The sequence below is a fragment of the Quercus suber genome, unplaced genomic scaffold, assembly GCF_002906115.3.
Source record: "Quercus suber isolate HL8 unplaced genomic scaffold, Cork oak 2.0 scaffold_1063, whole genome shotgun sequence".
Classification (NCBI taxonomy): Eukaryota; Viridiplantae; Streptophyta; class Magnoliopsida; order Fagales; family Fagaceae; genus Quercus; species Quercus suber.
The window spans coordinates 99,006-120,225 of record NW_027070471.1 but is presented as its reverse complement, the minus strand read 5'-3'; the positions used below and the strand labels follow the sequence as shown (position 1 = coordinate 120,225).

The 21,220-nt window shown below is 34.9% G+C and overlaps 1 long non-coding RNA gene across 1 annotated transcript; it reads right to left on the bottom strand.

Annotated features, from left to right (window-relative positions):
• Positions 1-1,535: 1,535 nt before the first annotated feature.
• Positions 1,536-11,138, bottom strand: LOC136065644 (uncharacterized). Its single transcript, XR_010627259.1, has 4 exons — positions 10,878-11,138; positions 10,599-10,759; positions 3,898-4,008; positions 1,536-1,895 (listed from the first exon to the last, which is right to left on the bottom strand). It is a non-coding gene; the product is annotated as an uncharacterized LOC136065644 (long non-coding RNA).
• Positions 11,139-21,220: the final 10,082 nt, after the last annotated feature.

The window sequence follows — 21,220 nt, the reverse complement described above, 5'->3', positions numbered from 1 at the left end:
ACATAAATCATATCAAATACCAACATTAAGAATTATCATAATAATTTCATTGAATATACTCTCAAAGTAAGTCAGAGCTCTAAGCAATAATTACAAGGATCATTGGCCACAAAAGAATAGAGGTCTGAATAATTAATTACATATCATCAGCTTGTCCCATCAGTGGAAATAACATCACAACCACTTTAATGTACAAAAAAAATGAGTCAAGCCTATTCTAAGATTTACACCATCTAATATACCCATTACAAAAGTTCAGCCTCCATCAGTAGTTAGTCTAACTACTATTACCTATCAAAAAGCTATCTCAAAAGACTATTGCCTACTCTGAAAAGGTTATAAAAAAAATGGGATGAGACAAAACCTAATAAGTAGCATATTTAATGGGGGTGGGGGAAATGCAGGTTTCATCTATTATAATAACTAGCTTTTAACCCACACTATGTGCAGGGAACTTTTTTATTTAAATTTATTAGAAATAATTTTTTTTTAAATAATATTTAAATACATTTCTACCACATACTAAAGGGACAAATGTTCTTTTAAAGTGTCATGATCGGCTGATCTCTTCCTCAACTTGGATTAAAAAGGATAGTATAAGATACAAATTCATCTCGGATTTCAATTGTAACCTAAAAGGCAATAAGATGGAACTAATATTCCTTCACATTTTGGGTTGGGCTGGAGATTAAGATCACATCTTCCCATCTCTTCCTTCTATAATTGCATAATGATGATGATGATGATGATGATGCATCATCACACCAAGAAATTCAAACACGCAACACTGTTCGTGAGATTCGAGTGCTAAGGATCCAAACTTGCAAGATAAATAGCTTATTACTTCCTAGAATTCTATTAGTTCTTTGGTTTCTTGAGTTCGAAATAGGAACATATAAAACACTGTTTCTTGTGAACACTGAACATTCCAATATTTCCTAACCTGTGGTGGTATATATAGTTTTTTTTTTAGTGAGATTAACTGTTTCTCTAGTGCCTAAATCAAGTTTTAAAGGAGTTTGGTTATTGAGCTATGAGAGCTCTTCAACTTTTGATCACAACTACACTCTGCTAGCATTCAGCCAAAAAAGAAATAAATAAATAAAATACTGTTTGCACTCGTTTCATTTGTTCCTGCTACCTTCCAATTAGCCAAATTTTTTTTCCCTACTCTTTTTTGCCTGTCATGTCCCTTTCGTGGGGAATGAATATTGACCTTTGTAGATTTTGTTCAACCCCAACATTTATATACTGCACAAAGTAAATGTATCTTAGAAGCTTTATAAGAAACTAAAAAAAAAAAAATTATAAATGCATGTAGACCACAAAGTTTGATAAGAAACTAAGTTTTGTTTAAGCTACTTTAGGACACAAATTTTCTCAGCCTCATTAATTTAAGACATATTCTCCATACCCTATCCATTCAATAGATGGTTAATTCAATTTCACAACTCCTACTAAACCATACTAACTAAAAAAAAAAAAAAAATTCCTATTGAAGTCTAAACATATATGCATTTTTTTAACACGACATACATACCAACCAAAAAACTACACACAACATATTGTTTATAAACCAAATTATTAGCTGTATGTTAGCGGACAAAAAGAATGCTAATTTTGAGATTTTGCTGAGAAATCATACATGAACATTTTTGGTTTCTATTCAAATGCATGTTCAGTTACAAAAATGATTTCTTAATTCTTTACTATAAGTGGCTAAAGTAAGGTTCTACCAAAATTAAGCACAGATATTGAAGAAAGAATCTTGTGCTCAATCTGAGCTCCAAATCACAGCGGTTTCCCCCTTTAAGCCATAGCAGTTCATACTTCTCTTTACATAGTTCCCAGAGTTGTTTACCATGGGAGCAATCAACAACTTCATATGAAGTCCCCTACAAAAGGATATAAAAGATTCAGACTACAAAAAAAATTAATTTATACCAGCATGTGATAGCATTTTCACTTATTTTAGAAAACTCTCTTGGTGGGAAGCAAACAATCTACTTGTGATTATAAATGCTTACTTATAAATGAATGCCCTAAGAGAGGAAAGACCATGGCTCATTAACGTTTGAAGATTTACAGAAGAAAAAGCTATTAATATTGGATTAGATATATATATTTTTTGATATGTTTGGTACCAGGTTGAGAGCGAAGGGCAGATTTGAACTAAATAATGTGGGTTCACTCCTGCTACCCACTAATAATGTATCCCTCAGAGTGATGTTACAATTGTTGCAAATTTTATTATAGAGTCCTTACAAATTGATGTGCCAACTTTTAAACAAACAACTAAGCAATTTAGGAATTTATTATCTTATTAATGTAACACCAAACATATTCATTGCCATGTCAATTGTAAGCTTTTGTGGAAAATTGGTAGTAGCTTTAGCATTTTTCTATCTTTGAATGTCTAAATAACTAATGGAGTGTCACTGAATTGAATGAGCAATTCCCAGAATTTCCTCACACTTTTTTCCCCCAAGAAAGAGACATGAAAATAAATAGAAGAAAAGAAAACTAGAAGGCACTCTCTTTCTATAATACTGTCTACACTCAATTCTTTTGATTCTTTGACTAATTATTTTATGATCCCTCTAAAGGTCAAAATGGACACATCAATATAAAATCCTTTGAAATAATGGAACCTGGAAAATGTGTTAACCATCCAAACACTAATTTAGAAAATTTGTTAATCATCCCTAAGTTTACTCACTGAGCTGATGAAGGGTGCTACAAACACTAATCTAAATTCTTATCCATCATAATTTATCCTCAAAACTAACTACATACCACTTTGACTCCAAGAAAAATTATGAAAAGACCAGGGTAAAAGTTCTAAAATTTTAAACCTCCCACTCATATCAAACTTATAAATAACCTAAAATTTACACATGCAAAAATGTTGCTTTATTATTAGGGGGAAAATTAGAGTCAAAGAATATCTGCATAGATCAGACTGTTTCAAACCCAAAATAAAACTTCCACCTTAATTATTTCAACAGTATGCCTAGTATGTTTTAAATGTAAGTTTGCATTTGACAGGATTCAAGTAGCTAAAGACATTCATAAAACTAACATCTTGTTATATTATAAGTGTTTCCAGTCGTCTTATTAAAAAAAGTGTTTCCAGTCACATTTCTTTGATAATATGCAATCATAATAAGTTTATGACAATTCCTTGTTGTGTTTGACTATTAGGTCTAGCAAGATGAGTGGGATATTTTGGTCTAACAATTCATTATGAGACAAACTCTGTAGAACTGAAGCCAAAATTTTCATAAATAAAGTCATCCCAATTTCCCATAAACCTAAAGTAGAGAAAATGGATTTGAAATTCAAATATTGTTCTATTTGTAGAATCCTCACTCTACTTTAATGGTAATATGAAACTCACATATCTTCACCTAATACTGCAAACATAAAAAAAAAAAAAAATGAATGAAGTTGCATAAATATAACGAATAAAATGCATGGTTTATCATTGTTAACCAAGTTCTAAGGGAAAAAGTATTGAGAAGGGGGCAAAAACAGATTTTTTTTTTTTCCTAATTCATTTAATATAATGTATGTGCATAGGAAAATCAAGAAAAAGAGATTATTTTTTGCTCACTATAATAATTTCACACAACAATAGAAGACAGATGGCAAAGTAAAACACCTTGCATCAAACAACTGAACTTATAATTCTACTTTAAATTAAATGTCGTCTAAATTTTTAAGCAAATTTAGTATAATTTACGTCAAGGGCCATTCATCTCTCAAAGAATACATGAAATTAAAACCATAAGAAGAATATAAAAATACGAAACTTTATATCCAACTAAACAGAAAAATCCTCAAAGAATAGGAAATTAAAACCCAGAAGAAAAATATAAAAATTCTAGGGAATACCTCTATAGATTTTTCTTTGCCTTTTGGTTTCTTAAACTGCTTCAACATTAATGTTGGCAATGGAAAAGAATACTGAATACACCAGATTATGCAATTCCACAAAAACCAATTCTAAACAAAATAGAAGAAGAAGATTAAGAAAGAAAATGTCAAGCACATAGGTAAAGAGAAACTACCTAAACTTTAATATATATATATATATATTGTTGGAAATTTAGACCCCTTAAAACAACCAGATTGGTTAGCCTAGATTAATTAGCCAAGTTGTTACTTAGTCAACTTATGCAATTCTAGGTTAAAGCAATCAAATAATCATATCAAAATAATAAAGCAGCGGAAAATAAATGAACACAAGATATGATGACCTTGGAAACCACACGGTAAAAACCTGGGGAGGATTTGACCTAGCTATCCTCAAGGTAAACCTGAATCCACTATGCGAAAGAATCAAAGTTCATACAGAAGGACTACAAGCTCCCCGCTTGACTTCCTAATGCTACCCACCAATAGAACTTACTGACACGACCACGTGTAAGCTCCGAATCCACGAACTCCTTCTTTCTTGGACTCTTCAATCAAGTACAAGCACCCCCGCTTGTGTATCTTTAAGTTCTTGAATCTGCAACTGAATGATTACCAAGATGTTGATAACCCTAAGTTTATGTGAAGGAAAGCTCCTCAAAGATCTCACAAGAGATTCACATAAACAGCAATATGAGCAACAAAGACCTTAGAGAGGTTTGGGTACAAAACCCTAGATACAAAAAAGACACTCTCTTCTCTCTCTCTAAAAATCTCTGGAAAACGTGGCTTAGGGTTTCCTTTATATAGTGAGAGAATTAGATCTGAAACCCTAATCCTTATTGGGCTTAAGCTGCTGTTTGGGCCAACTTAAAATTCTGCAGATACGATTTTCGATCGATCGAGCCTGTTCTTCGATCGATCGAACCAGGCAAAATATGAAGTCTTCTTCCTGCAGCTTGTATGTTCTTGAATCTTGACTTGAATCACCTTGAGCATTGTCTAATAAAACCTATAGACTCTAAGATCTATATCTAGACAAGTTTGTGTTCACGATTTGCCAATTGTTCTAAACATTTAGAACCTAACAATCTCCCCCTTTGGCAATTCGTGACAAAACTTCCATACAGAATGAAATGCTCAAATACAAGAACAACCCAATACAATAAAATGCTCATTACAACAAATCCAATCTTAACTACTATCCATCAGTTGCAAGTGTAGACAGCAGCTCAATTGAATCAACCTGTATATTTCCTGAAACACTAAACAAACGCATAAACGCATTACTTAAAATTCTGCAGATACGATTTTCGATCGATCGAGCCTGTTCTTCGATCGATCGAACCAGGCAAAATATGAAGTCTTCTTCCTGCAGCTTGTATGTTCTTGAATCTTGACTTGAATCACCTTGAGCATTGTCTAATAAAACCTATAGACTCTAAGATCTATATCTAGACAAGTTTGTGTTCACGATTTGCCAATTGTTCTAAACATTTAGAACCTAACAATCTCCCCCTTTGGCAATTCGTGACAAAACTTCCATACAGAATGAAATGCTCAAATACAAGAACAACCCAATACAATAAAATGCTCATTACAACAAATCCAATCTTAACTACTATCCATCAGTTGCAAGTGTAGACAGCAGCTCAATTGAATCAACCTGTATATTTCCTGAAACACTAAACAAACGCATAAACGCATGTGTGACAGAAAAACAGTTAATCAACAAATATGCAAACTAACTCTCCCCCTAAGTTAGATACATCAAAAACAATATTAACTCCCCTTAAACAAAACATTCTTGAATTTTCCACAAAGATTCCCACATATCAACTATTTCTCCCCCTTTTTGTCACGTATTGACAAAGACAACTCATACAAAGAGTAAACAGTCAAATACTCAATAAAGGATAAGAGAAAATAGAGAAAGAAGGGGACACAAAACAAATCAACTCTATAGAAAATAGAGACAGCTCCCCCTATGAACAACACAGGTTAAAAAAAACTTTGCTCCCTCTATCAAAAATAGGAAAAACAAAACAAGTTTTAGAAAAAACAGTTTTGGGGAAAAATAAAGGAGGTGGGGGAAAAACAGCAGCAGCAACAGCATCACCAACAGGATCAGGAACATCCTCACCAGTAGGACCAAAGTTAAAAACACACAAACCAAAGTTAAAAACTAAGGTGAGGATACACATGAAGAAAAAATATTCTCTCTTTTCAATAAAATGCAAACATGGCACTATGTGACCCATAAACAGTTGCATGAGTAGAGAAAATATTTGCACATTGATTATCCATCATATCTCTTAAGAAAAATATTTTCTACAATTCACACATAAGAAATAGCATATACTAGAATGTACAAAACTTAAAAATTAATCAATCAATTTTTAAATCAAGTTGAGTACCCAATTTAGCAAAGTGTATGCATGTGTGAAAACAATGAGAGATATGACTGCAAAAATGCAAGATTGATACAAAATCAATGAAATGCATGTGAATCCTAAACACAAATGATGCATGAAAAAAATTTTGGTCAAAAAAACAGAAACTGAAAATTTTTCAATTTCGATCGATCGAGTATCGATCGAACATCAATCGAGTCAGGCAGACTCAGACCAAAAATTTTAATCGCAATTTCGATTGATCGAAAAACAGGTTCGATCGATCAAAAATCTGGAAAAATCAGTTTTTTGAAAAACAGAGCATTTTAATGCAGAAACTCCTCAAAGCACATTGTTTTATAAAAAAATGCATGAGTATGAGACGAAAAGTTCTTCAAAAACATTTGAATTTAACCCAGATCTTCCAAAATCAAGATTTTCAATTAATTTGTCCTCAAAGTGCAAACATTATACACATTTTGCATTAAAATCAAAGAACTTTTAATCTTAGATGGCCACAACAAGATCACACACAATAAAATGTACCAAGTTTAACAAAAAGTAACTTGTGTAGTGTGTGCAACTAGCAAAAGCTTGAGATACATGTGAGGTGATATGTGAATAGCAATTAATCACAAAGTCTACATAATCCATCACATAGAATTTAAAAGAGACTATCACCTAAAGAGTTACATCCTATAACCCCCACATCTCCTAGAACAAAAGCTTGCAATCATGTAAGTTTCTTGCATTTTTGCCTCTTATTATGTGAGATGGCATCAAGCCTAATAATACACACCAATTTTAATTATGTGAGATGGCATCAAGCCTAATAGTACACACCAATTTTATCATTAAGCAATTAAGCTGAGGCAACACCTTATGTTCTTTTTGTGCATGTGCTACACTTTCTCGAGTACAGAATCTTATGATATGCACTAAGGTGTTCATGATTGACTAGTGAACAGTGGTGAGATGGTTATTTATGCCTTTCTCAAAAGGATCAAGTCCGTCAGTCAAATAGCATGTGACTTCATGATTAAGACAAAGTGATTAAGAACCATACACATCTTTCCTACACAACATGCACTACAAAGCTTCAACTAGTCAAGTGCAATAAATAAGTTCATCAAAGTTAAACAAGATACACAAGACATGATATGTGTAAAAAGATAGACCAACTTTGTTTTTCAAAAATCAAGAAAAATAGTGTCAAACATAATTTTTGCTTTCTCCCTTTTTTTTTTTTTTAATAAAAGAGGAAACAAATAAATCCTAGAATGAAATGCATGAATGTAATGCAATGCAAATCCTAGAACAAAACAAAAGAAAACACAAAAACCAAAGAACAATGGTCACAGAGGAATGAGCAATGAAGCACAAGGACCATGTCAAAAAGACTCAATTAGGTCGAGTCTTTTGCATCCAAAACCTTTTAGATGCATTACGAGCATTGGAGTTCTTATTCACATTCGAGTGATTTCCAACTCCAGGATTGGAATAAAGGTTCAAAGCCTTTACTAATTCACCAATAAGTGCCATAGGATCTTGTGCTTGTGACACAGACACTTTTGGTTTGTTTGCTCTCTTAGCAGCTTGAAGCTTGTAAGAGTTAGGACGAATGTGTCCAGACTTACCACAAAAATGACAGACCCAAGCAGGTTTACCATGCATCTTGTCCTTAGAAATGGTAGGTTTAGTCTCTCTCAGATCAACCCTATTCTTCTTAGGAAGTGAAACTTCTACGGGTTTGACTACCTCACTCACAGGTGGTTTGACAGTTTCACTCACAACCTCACTCACGGAAGGTTTAGAAGAAGAAGAAGGAACAAAATTTGTGGAATGTGGTGCAGAGTCGAAGATGCTTTCAACATAACCTAACCCAGATTTATCAGAAGGATACTTTTGAACATTCAGCATGTGATCAAGTTTAGAACTAGCAGATCTAGCAACAGATAAATCATGTTCCAAAGTTTTAACTTTATCAAGCAAAAGCATGTTCTCAGATTTAATATTGTTCAAAAGATCATTAGCATCAAATAGTTTAACAAGCAAATTTTTCTTTTCAAGCTCAAGAGAATCAATTTTCTTCAGGCCAAGTTCTACATTCATAGCATCCCTAGCAGCAATTTTGCAGAGTTTATTGTAAGCCTCTTGAAGATCTACATCCTCAGAGAGTTCCCCATCAGAAGGGTTCTCTTCAACAGATATGCTTTCATTGACTACAGCAATAGCAATGAAAGTAATGAAGTTTCCATCCTCATCACATCCGGACTCATCATCGGAAACCTCATTATCGCTAAGGGTTATAGCCATAGCTTTACCCTTAGTCCTTAAGAATGTAGGACATTCAGATTTCACATGACCATACCCTTGACAACCAAAACACTGAGGACCCAAAGAATTATTTGAAGACTGACCAACTTTTTCTTTTGGTTTTTCAAGGTTATTAACCTTAGTGGGATCATTCTTCCTAAAATTTCTAGGTTCAGCAGTGTATGTACTTCTTGCCTTTCTATTGGTATTTCTAAGAAAGTTTTTGAAATTTTTGGCAAGATAGGCAATCTCTGTAACAGAGAGCTCATCATCAAATCCACCACCATCAACATCATCAACTAACTTAAGAGCCATTGATTTGGATTTGTTCACTTTAGGTAGGTCAGACTCATAGGACTGAAGAGATCCTACAAGCTCATCAACAGGGATGGAGTCCACATCCTTACTTTCAGTGATGGCAGTCACTTTGGGTCTAAAGTCTTCAGTTAAGGATCTAAGTATCTTCCTAACAATTTTAGGTTGATCATAGACTTCACCCAAATTAAAAGCAGAATTGACAATATCATTTAATTTAGCATAGAATTCATCAAAAGATTCGTCATCAGACATTCTAATGCTTTCAAATCTAGAGGTCAATTGTTGCAATTTATTGATCTTAACTGCCTTTGTACCTTCATGCACAGTCTGGAGGATTTTCCAAGCAATATAAGCAACCTCAACATTAGAGATCCTCTTAAATTCCTCCATGGAAACAGCATTGAAGATGGCATTCATAGCTTTGCTATTGAAGCCAGCTGCTTCTTTTTCAGAAGTTTGCCACTCACTCACAAGAGTAGTGGGCTTCTCCCATCCGTACTCAACGGAATTCCAGACTCTCTTATCAATGGATTTCAGGAATGCTTTCATCCTTACTTTTCAATAAGCATAGTTGTTCCCAACAAAGTGAGGAGGAACAAACAGAGAGTGTCCATGCTCCATGACAACAGAGGTCAAGGATCAGCTCAGAGATTAAGAAATCTCCAACAAAAGAGCAACCTGCTCTGATACCACTTGAACAGTTTTAGACCCCTTAAAACAACCAGATTGGTTAGCCTAGATTAATTAGCCAAGTTGTTACTTAGTCAAATTATACAATTCTAGGTTAAAGCAATCAAATAATCATATCAAAATAATAAAGCAGCGGAAAATAAATGAACACAAGATATGATGACCTAGGAAACCACACGGTAAAAACCTGGGGAGGATTTGACCTAGCTATCCTCAAGATAAACCTGAATCCACTATGCGAAAGAATCAAAGTTCATATAGAAGGACTACAAGCTCCCCGCTTGACTTCCTAATGCTACCCACCAGTAGAACTTACTGACACGACCACGTGCAAGCTCCGAATCCACGGACTCCTTCTTTCTTGGACTCTTCAATCAAGTACAAGCACCCCCGCTTGTGTATCTTTAAGTTCTTGAATCTGCAACTGAATGATTACCAAGATGTTGATAACCCTAAGTTTATGTGAAGGAAAGCTCCTCAAAGATCTCACAAGAGATTCACATAAACAGCAATATGAGCAACAAAGACCTTAGAGAGGTTTGGGTTCAAAACCCTAGATACAAAAGAGACATTCTCTTCTCTCTCTCTAAAAAGCTCTGAAAAACGTGGCTTAGGGTTTCCTTTATATAGTGGGAGAATTAGATCTGAAACCCTAATCCTTATTGGGCTTAAGCTGCTGTTTGGGCCGACTTAAAATTCTACAGATACGATTTTCGATCGATCGAGCCTGTTCTTCGATCGATCGAACCAGGCAGAATATGAAGTCTTCTTCCTGCAGCTTGTATGTTCTTGAATCTTGACTTGAATCACCTTGAGCATTGTCTAATAAAACCTATAGACTCTAAGATCTATATCTAGACAAGTTTGTGTTCACAATTTGCCAATTGTTCTAAACATTTAGAACCTAACATATATATATAAGAAAGGAAAGAAACAATGGTAATTTATGAATAGCATACTTACTTGGTTATGAACTTTTATCATAGAAAAGAATATTCCACTGTCTAACAGTGGCTGTAGGCTGGTGGAGACAGCCCTCTATTCTGTCTCTCCATGCTTTACAATACCCATACCCTAATAACAACTTAGGTGGTAGTATTTGAACTTCTAGGGTGCTTGCTTCACTTCAACCAAAAAATAGAATAGAGGAAAAAGGGTTAGGAATCAAAATTCCAAAATTGACAGCAAACATAATTATGGACAATAGGAAAAGAAATTAGTCATAGATTAATTAAAAATTACCAATAGAGAATGGTCTGATACTGATGTCGGGTCGGAGATGGCAGACATAGTCATGCCCTTGCAGGGTATTACTGTGTTGGGTCTGCATATGAGAGAGTGACAGTGGGAAGAAAGACAGATGAGAGAGGGGATAGGTTATGCGCAGCATATGAATAAATGCAAATCGTGAAAGGTTGGTTTTAAAATTAAAATGTAAAAAAACACTATGTAATAAAAATGAAAAATACTACTGCAAGATTGTGTGTGTGAGATGAACTAATAACCATTACTCTAATCAAAATACAACCAACTACAAATAAATAACTGAACATTCACACTGGAGTTTTGAAAATATTTGGCTACATATTTGTCTGAATCTTTGAGAGAGATTAAAAACATTATCTTTAAAGAAGTTTTTTATAAGCCAAACATTAAAAAGGATCAATTGAGCCACAAATATCAAATAAAAGGGAACATTAAGAGACATAGATATCAAAAATTCAGTGAACAATAAACTGTGAATTTGTCAAAACTCTTCTCATAAAATAAAAAGGAAAAAGTTACTTTCCCACCAACAATGAAAACCCAACAGGAACTCAATATGCCACACTCACACACACACACACACAAAAATTATAGGTATCAATGATGAAACAGAATAATAACAGAGCAAAACCACAACAGCATTAAAACATTGTATTGCTTGCCTAATAAATTAGGAACAATAACTTTACAAATGTATGATGTTCTGGCAGAAAGACCTAAAATAAGATTGAAAAAGGAAAATAAATATTAGAAACGGAAATACCCAATGATTTCAGTCCTATTCTTATTTAATCTCAATGGTTTCGTAAAGATTAGAAACAGCACCGCCAAACTGAAATCAATATTTTTAAGTGATTTTTGTACTCTAAAAAACAGAACAACAACAAGTATCTAAAATTGAGATAACAAACATTTTGATAGAGAACCCAAAAACCCAAAACAAAAATGAATAAAATGAAAACATATTAACAAAAAAAAACTCAATCAAAAGTAACGTTTCATACCCATATGCCAAAATCTAAAAAATGAGGAAAAAATTGTACCGGTTCCGATTCCGACGATCTAGGTGGCAGATATATGGCCTAACAGTGTTAGTGGTCCATAATTTTTCCTTCATGTGTGCTTGCAGTTCCGGTGACCCAAGTTTGGCGAGGGAATGGACAATGGCCGGCCTTTGATATTTCTTCTCTCTTGGCGCCTACAAACTCTGCTTGGTTCCTCTATCTTCGTATCCCTTAATCAAAACCAAATCTGACCCAAAATACCAATCTAAATCATAATTAACACCCAATTGATTCCCAAATAAAAACCAAAAACCCTAAATTTTTAAATTTAAAACAGAACTTTACTAGTAGCGATTCCGACAGTCGGGTAATGAGTGGAGGCTTATGGTGATGGCAGAAGATTTGGGTGGATCTTTGTGTGCCTGTGGTTACGATGGTCTGATTGTATAGATGGAGGGTGGTTGGTCTCTGTTTCTATCCTTTTCTCTTTATCCTTGATCGGATTCTTTATCCTTTGATAGAAAACCCAAAAACCTAAAACCAAAAAAAAAAAAAAAGGAATCAAATCTAAACCCATTCAACACCCAAAAAAAAAAAAAAAAAACTTTGGTATGCAGACTCTTGGCCCATGGACAGCAGCCTCTCCCATACCCTCAAAGTTTTTTCTTCCCCATGGGCAGCAGAGAGAGCGCGTCAAATAGGACCTCTCTTGCATGTGGTCTCTTGGCCCCATGGGCAGCAGCCTCACCCACACACAATTAAGGAATCCTCTTCCCCCCATGGACAGCAGGGAAGAATGCGTCATCCAAAGTGAAAGGGCACTGACCTAGACTTGATTCCGTTGTCACAAAGGCCACAAAAACAAATCGGGTGATCACGGGAAATCACACATGGCATAGCGTTAAAATCACATAAACTCGCAGGTTAAATTACTTTGAAACACAGTTCATATCCAGGTAGTTTCAAAAAACCTTAAATAATCTAACTTCTACAAAGTTTGTAAGGTTTTCAACTTCATTCTTGTCAAGAGATTTTCTATCAATTTCCCAAATAATACAAGACAAGATAAGCATCTCTAAATTTTCAATATACCATAAAATCAATGATTTTCTTATCAAAGACCAAATAAAAGATACTTATTTTTCCATATCAACAATTCATACATTTCCCCAAATGCAATACCAAATATGATGCATTTTCATNCCGGGAAATCACACATGGCATAGCGTTAAAATCACATAAACTCGCAGGTTAAATTACTTTGAAACACAGTTCATATCCAGGTAGTTTCAAAAAACCTTAAATAATCTAACTTCTACAAAGTTTGTAAGGTTTTCAACTTCATTCTTGTCAAGAGATTTTCTATCAATTTCCCAAATAATACAAGACAAGATAAGCATCTCTAAAATTTTCAATATACCATAAAATCAATGATTTTCTTATCAAAGACCAAATAAAAGATACTTATTTTTCCATATCAACAATTCATACATTTCCCCAAATGCAATACCAAATATGATGCATTTTCATATATATATATATATATATATATATATATATATTAAGGTTACGAAATAGTAGTTTTTAGGAAAATATAGTTTCCATAGGAAATTTCCAAAAAAGTGTCTAACCCAAAAACAACATTTATGTTATTTTTCAAAAATCCCATTAAAAAGCTACTTACCATGCAAACCGCAAAAGCCTAATTCTCCAAGCTCCAAGGAGATTATCTAGAACCTAAACAATATCAAGTAAACCTATCACAATAAGCATAGAGCTTGAAATTATATCTAGTTACAATTTAGGAATTGCCAAATGAGCACTTAATTAGTCAAGCCTAGTATTTAACCTCATCAATAATAATATATCCTACTTCCAAAGTTTCTCAACAAATTGATTCACAAGGCATAAACTCCAATTTATAAAGTTGATCCTATTTAATATCATCTCCAACATTATGACTAGCTTCCATAAAATTTACACTACATCATTAAGAGACTCGTGAAAGCAAAATCAAAATATTCTCCAAGACAAGAAATTTAGAACATCAACTAACTCCAAATAAACTCAATAGCAATGGAAAAATTAGATTTACCAACCATCACATGTTATAACTCAAAACCTCTAAATTTTCCACCATAAATAAACCTTAGGTAGTCATCAATAGCACAAATTATATACCCACTCATCAAATAATTCCACCAATACAAAACTCATACATAAAAACACATAAATATCACTTCCAATGCTCATAAATCACATGAGTATCATAATTAAAGTTTAGATAAAAATAACCTCAAGTAAAAATGTAAAACACACCAAAAAGATTAGAAATTTTTTCCTTAAAAAAAAAAGGATGTGAAGGTGTTTATGAGTTCACAAGAATTTTCCGGTGATCTTGCAGGAAAAATGATGGTGGAAATGGTGATATGGAGGTGCCGGTAGAAGAGTTTGAAGGAGTGAAGAGGAGTTCTACCGAAAATGAAAAAGAAGAAAAAGAAAGAAAAGAGAAGTAAGGAAGTGAGCCGGCCAAGGGAATGAAAAGATGAGAGAAAAGGAGTGGTGGGTAATGGGGTTAGGTGGGGCACGTGGGAACCCAAAAAAAAAAAAATCTGATCTTGACCTTTTCTTTTTCTTTTTTTTGATTGCTGACTGGGACATTACAGTTTGTGCTGAATTGGTGTGTGGCATAGTGAAAAAAGAAGAAAAGAGAAAAGTGCCACACAGTGAAAAAGAAAAAGAATAGAGAAAAAAAATTGCTACCTTTGAGAAAGATAATTTGTGTGTGTAAGAGCAAAGAAAAATAAGAGATATTTTTTTCTTTGGCCGTGAAGCATACACAAGAATTATTGTAATTGATTTGATAATAGTCAAATTATTTGGAGTTTGTTCCGTGGTTTTTCCCTTCAAAAAGAAATGATTTTTCACATAAATTTTGTGTTCCTGTGTGTGATTGTTATTTTGGATTGCTAATATTTGTGATAATATTATTTGGGACCCAACACTTATTTGGACAAATATCCCTATTGAGTATCAACATGCATCGGCCACTATTGACTTCTATGCTTGTGATCAGTGACAAAACCTTCCTCAACTTTGACCAGTGGGCTAATAATTTCCACATCTCTAAAAAAGATCAAGGATTTTTGGTGAGCCAACTGTTTAACCGGAGCTGATATGGGCCCCCATTAGGATGGTGGGACCTATCCAATATGAGATGTAATAGAATATTCTCATGCAAATGTCGCATAAGCTACAAATTGTTGGTAATGACAATGTGATCAGATAAAATGATGACTAACAATAAGCTAATACATTAAAAAAATTTACAATCTTTTCTCTCCACTTTTGCTTTCACTACTTTCATATCCACCATTGTTACTAAACAACTAGTACAAAGTGGACCAACAGTGTCAAGTGGGACAAACTAGAACTCAATTGGTTTAAGCTCAACATAGATTAGTTGTCCCTAGAAAATCCAGAGCTAGCAGAAGTTGGAGGTCTTATTAAAGATCATCGAGGAACATCGCTAAACTGCCAAAATTAGAGATCATCGAGGTCTTTCTAGAGATTGTCTTAATTATGCATTCGGTTGCAGGTTGTTGAAATGGAACATGATAGGCCAAAAATGTATTGACCCCTTGTAATGGATTAATTGATTAATTAGCCATGTTTAATTAATTAATCAAATTAGCATGCAATACGCGTGGTAGTACAAACAAATCACCAACTGAGTTAAATGCAGCAGAAAATAAATTTGACACGGGTGATTTGTTTACAAATGGGGAAAACTATCAAGGCAAAACCCCACTAGGTGATTTTAAAGTCACCACTCCCGAGAATCCACTATTATCAAAACAAACAGTTACAAGTAAGGAATCCCAGTACCTTCTACCAACCTATAGTTGAACCCTTACCCCAATACCCAATTGGACTTGTTCTGTAGTGACAATCTCTTCTTTTAATGCATGGCTCCCAGTACGTGACTAACCAATTGCGCAGATCCCAGTATGCGACTTCAATCACCAACTAGAGAAGGTTGTTGGTTGCAAATTTTTTCAGTTCATCCAGACGATGAAGATCAAGAAAATGCTTGGTTACAAAACCCTAAGGTGCACAAATACAGCAACTTCTTCACAAGAACGATGAACTAGGGCAAATTCTGTCTCTGGTCACAATTTTCTTAAACAAACTTTGCTCAAAACTTGTGCAATTGTGTCACCTTTGACGGCCCTTAAAATAATCCTTTTATATGTCTAGGGTTGTGAGAAAAGAAAGCCCAAACATCTAGCTATTAAGCTCTAATGAACTTGCACTTTTCAGCTTGAATCTTGGACAGACTTGTATGGCTTTAACACTTGATCTTGAAATAAGATTTCTTGAAGTATTAAACATATCCTAGATCTACCCAAATACAAGTAAAGTGCATTTTGTCAAAGGATTAGCCAATTACATGAAATAGTGACATATGTTCCTAACAAGTGAATCACATATGTCCTAACAATCTCCTCCTTTGGCAATCCGTGACAAACCCACAACAAACAAATGAACATATGAGAGAAGTCATAAATCACTCAACTCATATTCATTTGTTGAATACAATAAAATCTATCCTAACACAAACTCTTGAAAAACTTTGCAAGAAGAAAGTTTATGGCAAGTAGACTTTGACAACCTATATTTCTGAAACGCTTTAAACAAAACTCATTAAGGCATCTTTGTATGAAATAGAAATAATAGATTGCATACAAGTAATAAGAAGCATGTGCATAAAGAGAGAAAAGAAACAACACATGTAAGGGTAGGTGGAAGAAACATACATCAACATATAAAGAAGATAAGTACAATGTATGTTAATAAGGATCACAAGACCTAAGGTACAAGAATAAATGTATCTAAAGTAGAGAAAAGAAAAAGATATATATAATACTCACTACATCTCTCAGATATCAACACTCCCCCTACCAAAATGGTCCTATACTAACTCTCCTCCTAAGTATGACTACTCTCATATACAAAACTACTCCTCTTTTTTGTCACGAGTGACAAAGGGTAAGAGCGTCAAGTAGGCATCTCATTAGTACCGGAAGAGCTAGCATCTCCATCATCATCATCCTCGGAAGTATCATCACCATCACCATCCTTAGCATCAGAAGCCTTTGGAGTAGGTGGAGAAGAAGAGACGAAGCCACCCATGTCCGCTTGCCGTCATGCAATACGACATGGGTGTTCACCTAACATAACTCATCACTGAGAGTGTCGAAGCGAGCATCCATGCGCTACAGCTGCGCCATGATGTCCACAAGAGTCACATCGCTCGTAGAAGAGGAGGGAGGGGATGTGGATGGAGCAGATTGGGAAGGAGGAGTGCTGACCCAGACTGCCTCGACCTAAACTACGCCTCGCTATGTTTAATGGTAGCGGCGTCTATGGAACACATGTAAGAAAAGTGGTTGGACGCTGGAAAGGGAACAAAAAAGTGGTGTAAGATCCTCGTGATAGCTGAAGGGAAGATGAGCTTATCACGGAATGCCAAATACCTATGAACATCTATGATAGAAAGAATAAAGTGAGAAGGAAAATCTATAATAAGGTGCTTAAGAAGGGATAGTAAAAAGCAAGCATAAGGCTTTGTGATAGAGTTATAGTGAGAAAGAGGGTGAAGACCAAAAGTCATAACCATGTTCAAAAACCGAGGACCTTTAGCAAGGTCCATGCAGTAAGTGAACTGACACTCACCCCACTCAAAAGGGCGCTCACAAAAAAGCAGACTTAAGCTCATCCTTGGACATAGTCCTCAGATGCTCACAACGAAGGTAGTTAGGAAACTCTACCCTAAGGACACGAAGCACATCCGCAACAATATGCAGTGTGACAGCAATGCATGTACCTCGAACATGAGTATGAAAGAGGGGTATTGAAAAATTAAATCCATGCATGTTAGAGTAAAACACCTGGATGAGCATAGATGGACAAGTGACTGGGACGTCACACAGTGACTCCCAACCTCGACTGTGAATGACATCGAGTAGGTCAAAGTCAGCGAAGTCTACCAGGATGACTTGCCATTCAGAATGAATGCCTCGTCGAGAAAAGTTCTTCGAGAAGGCCTTTCAAGCATCCTTATCACGGAATCGAATATGTGATGAAGTAGGATCAGAGGAAGTGGATGCCCCAGAACAAAGAGGGTTTCGGGACGGACTAGACTTGCATTTAGGTGCCACAGACACAGACTAATGCAAACAAAGAGAGAGGGAGAAAGAGAAACAATCAAAAAAGTCCCAACACAGTTCAAATATAGCAAGTATATTGAAAAGAAAGTACGTATACATGGGAAATGCATGAACATGTGACATGCAATATAAAAAGTATCATGGGCTCAGCCCAATCCAATCCTACCAGCACACAATCAATTTGCACACATCTAAATGCATGATAATACTGTTATAATGATTATGTGATGCAATGCATGAGATTTTAAACTCATTTAAGCAAAAACCCATACCAAAATTTCAACAAAAACTCATCAATTTTGAAAAATCCCAAAATTTTTCAAAAACCCCAAAACTTAGGTTTCACAACATGAAATGCATGAAAATGAGAGATTAGAAACTCACCAAAAAAAAAAAAAACTTGGAAAAACCTTGAAGAAACCTTGAGGAAAAAGTTTGGAGAGAGTGAGAGAGGTTTGGGAGGTGAAAAGACAAATCTGTCAAGAGAGAGATCGAGAAAAGTGAGAATCAGATCATGTTGAACCTTTATATAGAAGGTCAGTAAAGCTCAACAGATAGAGGTGTCAAGCAAAAATGCTTCGAAAGATTCAGCTATCGAGAATATGTCGAGGAACAATTTAACAGACATGATTAAAGAAGCTCGATCGATCCACCAGCTGTTGAGAAACTATTGAGAGGACAAGAGCTTTCTCGATCAATCCACCTAGTTGTCGAGAGGTGTCGAGATTGCAATAAGAAACGGCTTAAGAGCTCGACAGATAAGCTAGGTGGCGAGGAGCTATTGAGATTGCTAAAAAATAGTTTTTCAAGAAGGGAAAAACTCATATATGAATGCAATCAAGCATGTAACTCAACTAATGATCCAATCAACATTTTAGACTCTCAACAACAATTTTAAGCACACGGATCCCAAAAACACACACACACACTAAACAAGTCTAACCAATTTTATATTTCAAAAACAAGATAAGACAGTTTAGTGAGCATACATTAACACATGTAAAACCTTATAATGGCCAAATCACATTGTACCCGCACATGTATCAAGAGTAGCAAAGAATATTGCATGTTGTGTGTGAAAAACATTGCAAGATTGCATAAGTGTCAACTAGTTATGACGATTTGAGATATGAAAAATCACTTTAGCTCACACACAATCATAACTGTTTGATAGGGACTATCACCTTTGAGATACATTCTATAACTCCCACATCTCCTAGAATACACTCTTACAATCATATTTAAAAGCATTTTGATCTTTTTGCTTTTGATTTTTCTTTGCATATTTTTCTTTTAAGCAAACCATGCATGGGCATATGAGAGATAAAAAAAAAAAAAATACCCAATTATGTTAAGCATTTGATATTTCAATTTTGCTATGCCAAAGCACACAAATGTCATTGACATTGCACTTTTGCTATGCCGAAGCATATAGATGTCATTTCATGATTGGTGGGCAACAGTGGTTATTTATGCCTTTCTCTTAGGATTTTCTAGTCATTCCCGTAAAAAAGAGTGATACGAGTGTTAAGTACAAGAGATTACTTAATCTTACTCATCACAAACACGAGCCACAAAACTCACTTACTTAGTTGTGCATAGTGATGTTCATCTAAGTTACAAAAGATACAAAATTTAGAAAATTTTGTTTCAATGGCCATCCAAGGTATATAAGTACCAACACACACTGTTTTTGTATTTTTTTTTATTTTTCAATTTTTATTTTTATTTTTATATCAAAAAAAAAAATAAACAAAACATAAAACAAAACAAAACAAAACATGTTAAACAAAGCAAAGTATAAAAACTAGACTGACTTAAAATAATAAAACAAAACACACAAGTAATGCAAACAAAAACAAGAAGAAAGAAGAAGTGATAGAATCACTTGGAGCTCTTTTCCTTCCACACCTTGGAAGAACCTTTCCTTTGAGTGAACCTTTGAGCTGGTGGTGAGGGAGAAGAATTGAAACTGTTCAAGTTTGAAAGAAACATGAGGGCTTTGAGAAGATTTCCAAGGGGAGCAAAAGAGGATGGAAACTGATTCTGGTTTTCTGATGCTATCATGTCATTGCTCTGTTGAGTGGCTTGCCACTTATAGCAATTTGGTCAAGTATGACCGGCAACACCACAATGATGACAGAGATGCTGTTTCTTTTGTTTAGGCTTTTGAGAGTTAGCTTTTTTAGCCCTAGGATTTTTAACTTCTTTCTTATCCAACTTAGGGGGTACTCCTAAGATAGATTTACCCTTGTCTATGTTCTCACTGGCTAAATCAGTTTTGACATTAGTGTTCTCAATTTCAACATTATTAGCAGGAGGAACAAAAACAGTAGAACTAGTAGAAGTAATACTAGGAGAAGAGAAATCATACTCTAAATCGGTTTGATCAAAAGCAGATGTCTGAAGACTGAGCATTTCATCGAGCTTAGCACTTGAAGTCCTTTCTAGTTAAGCTCTGACTTGAAACAATTCTGCCTCAAGCTTCTTGATCTCTTCCGCTAAGAAGTTATTCTCAAATCTCAGTGCCTCAATAGTTTGATTGGCTTCATCAAACTTTGTGGAAAGCTCTTCACGCTTAAGCTCTACATCACTAAGCTTTTTAGTGGTCAACCTATACAGTTTCTCGTGCTTCTCTGAGAGCTTGTATAACTTTGCATAAGCCGTATGGATGTCATCTTGTTCATCCATCTTCTCAAACTTAGACTCCACCAATTCTTCTTCTTCATCCACATCTTCAACAATCCCCTCAGTAGGATTGATAGTGGCAATGAAGGCATTCAAGATTCCGCCATCTTCTTTGTCGGAATCATCTTCAGACTTAGTGTCGCTCAATGTAGCAGCAAGTCCCTTGCTCTTCCCATTGGTCTTGAGATATGTGGGGCATTCTTGTTTCATGTAACCAAAACCTTGACACCTAAAGCACTTTAGTCTAGAAGGAACAATGTACTGACCGCCATCCCTAGCATCCTTCTTCCTTTTGTCTTGGCTCTTGGACTGAGAAGAATAGATTGCCTACGGTCCTTGTCGAAGCCCTTCCCATTGGTATTCTTCATAAACTTTTGAATTGCCTCGTAATGTA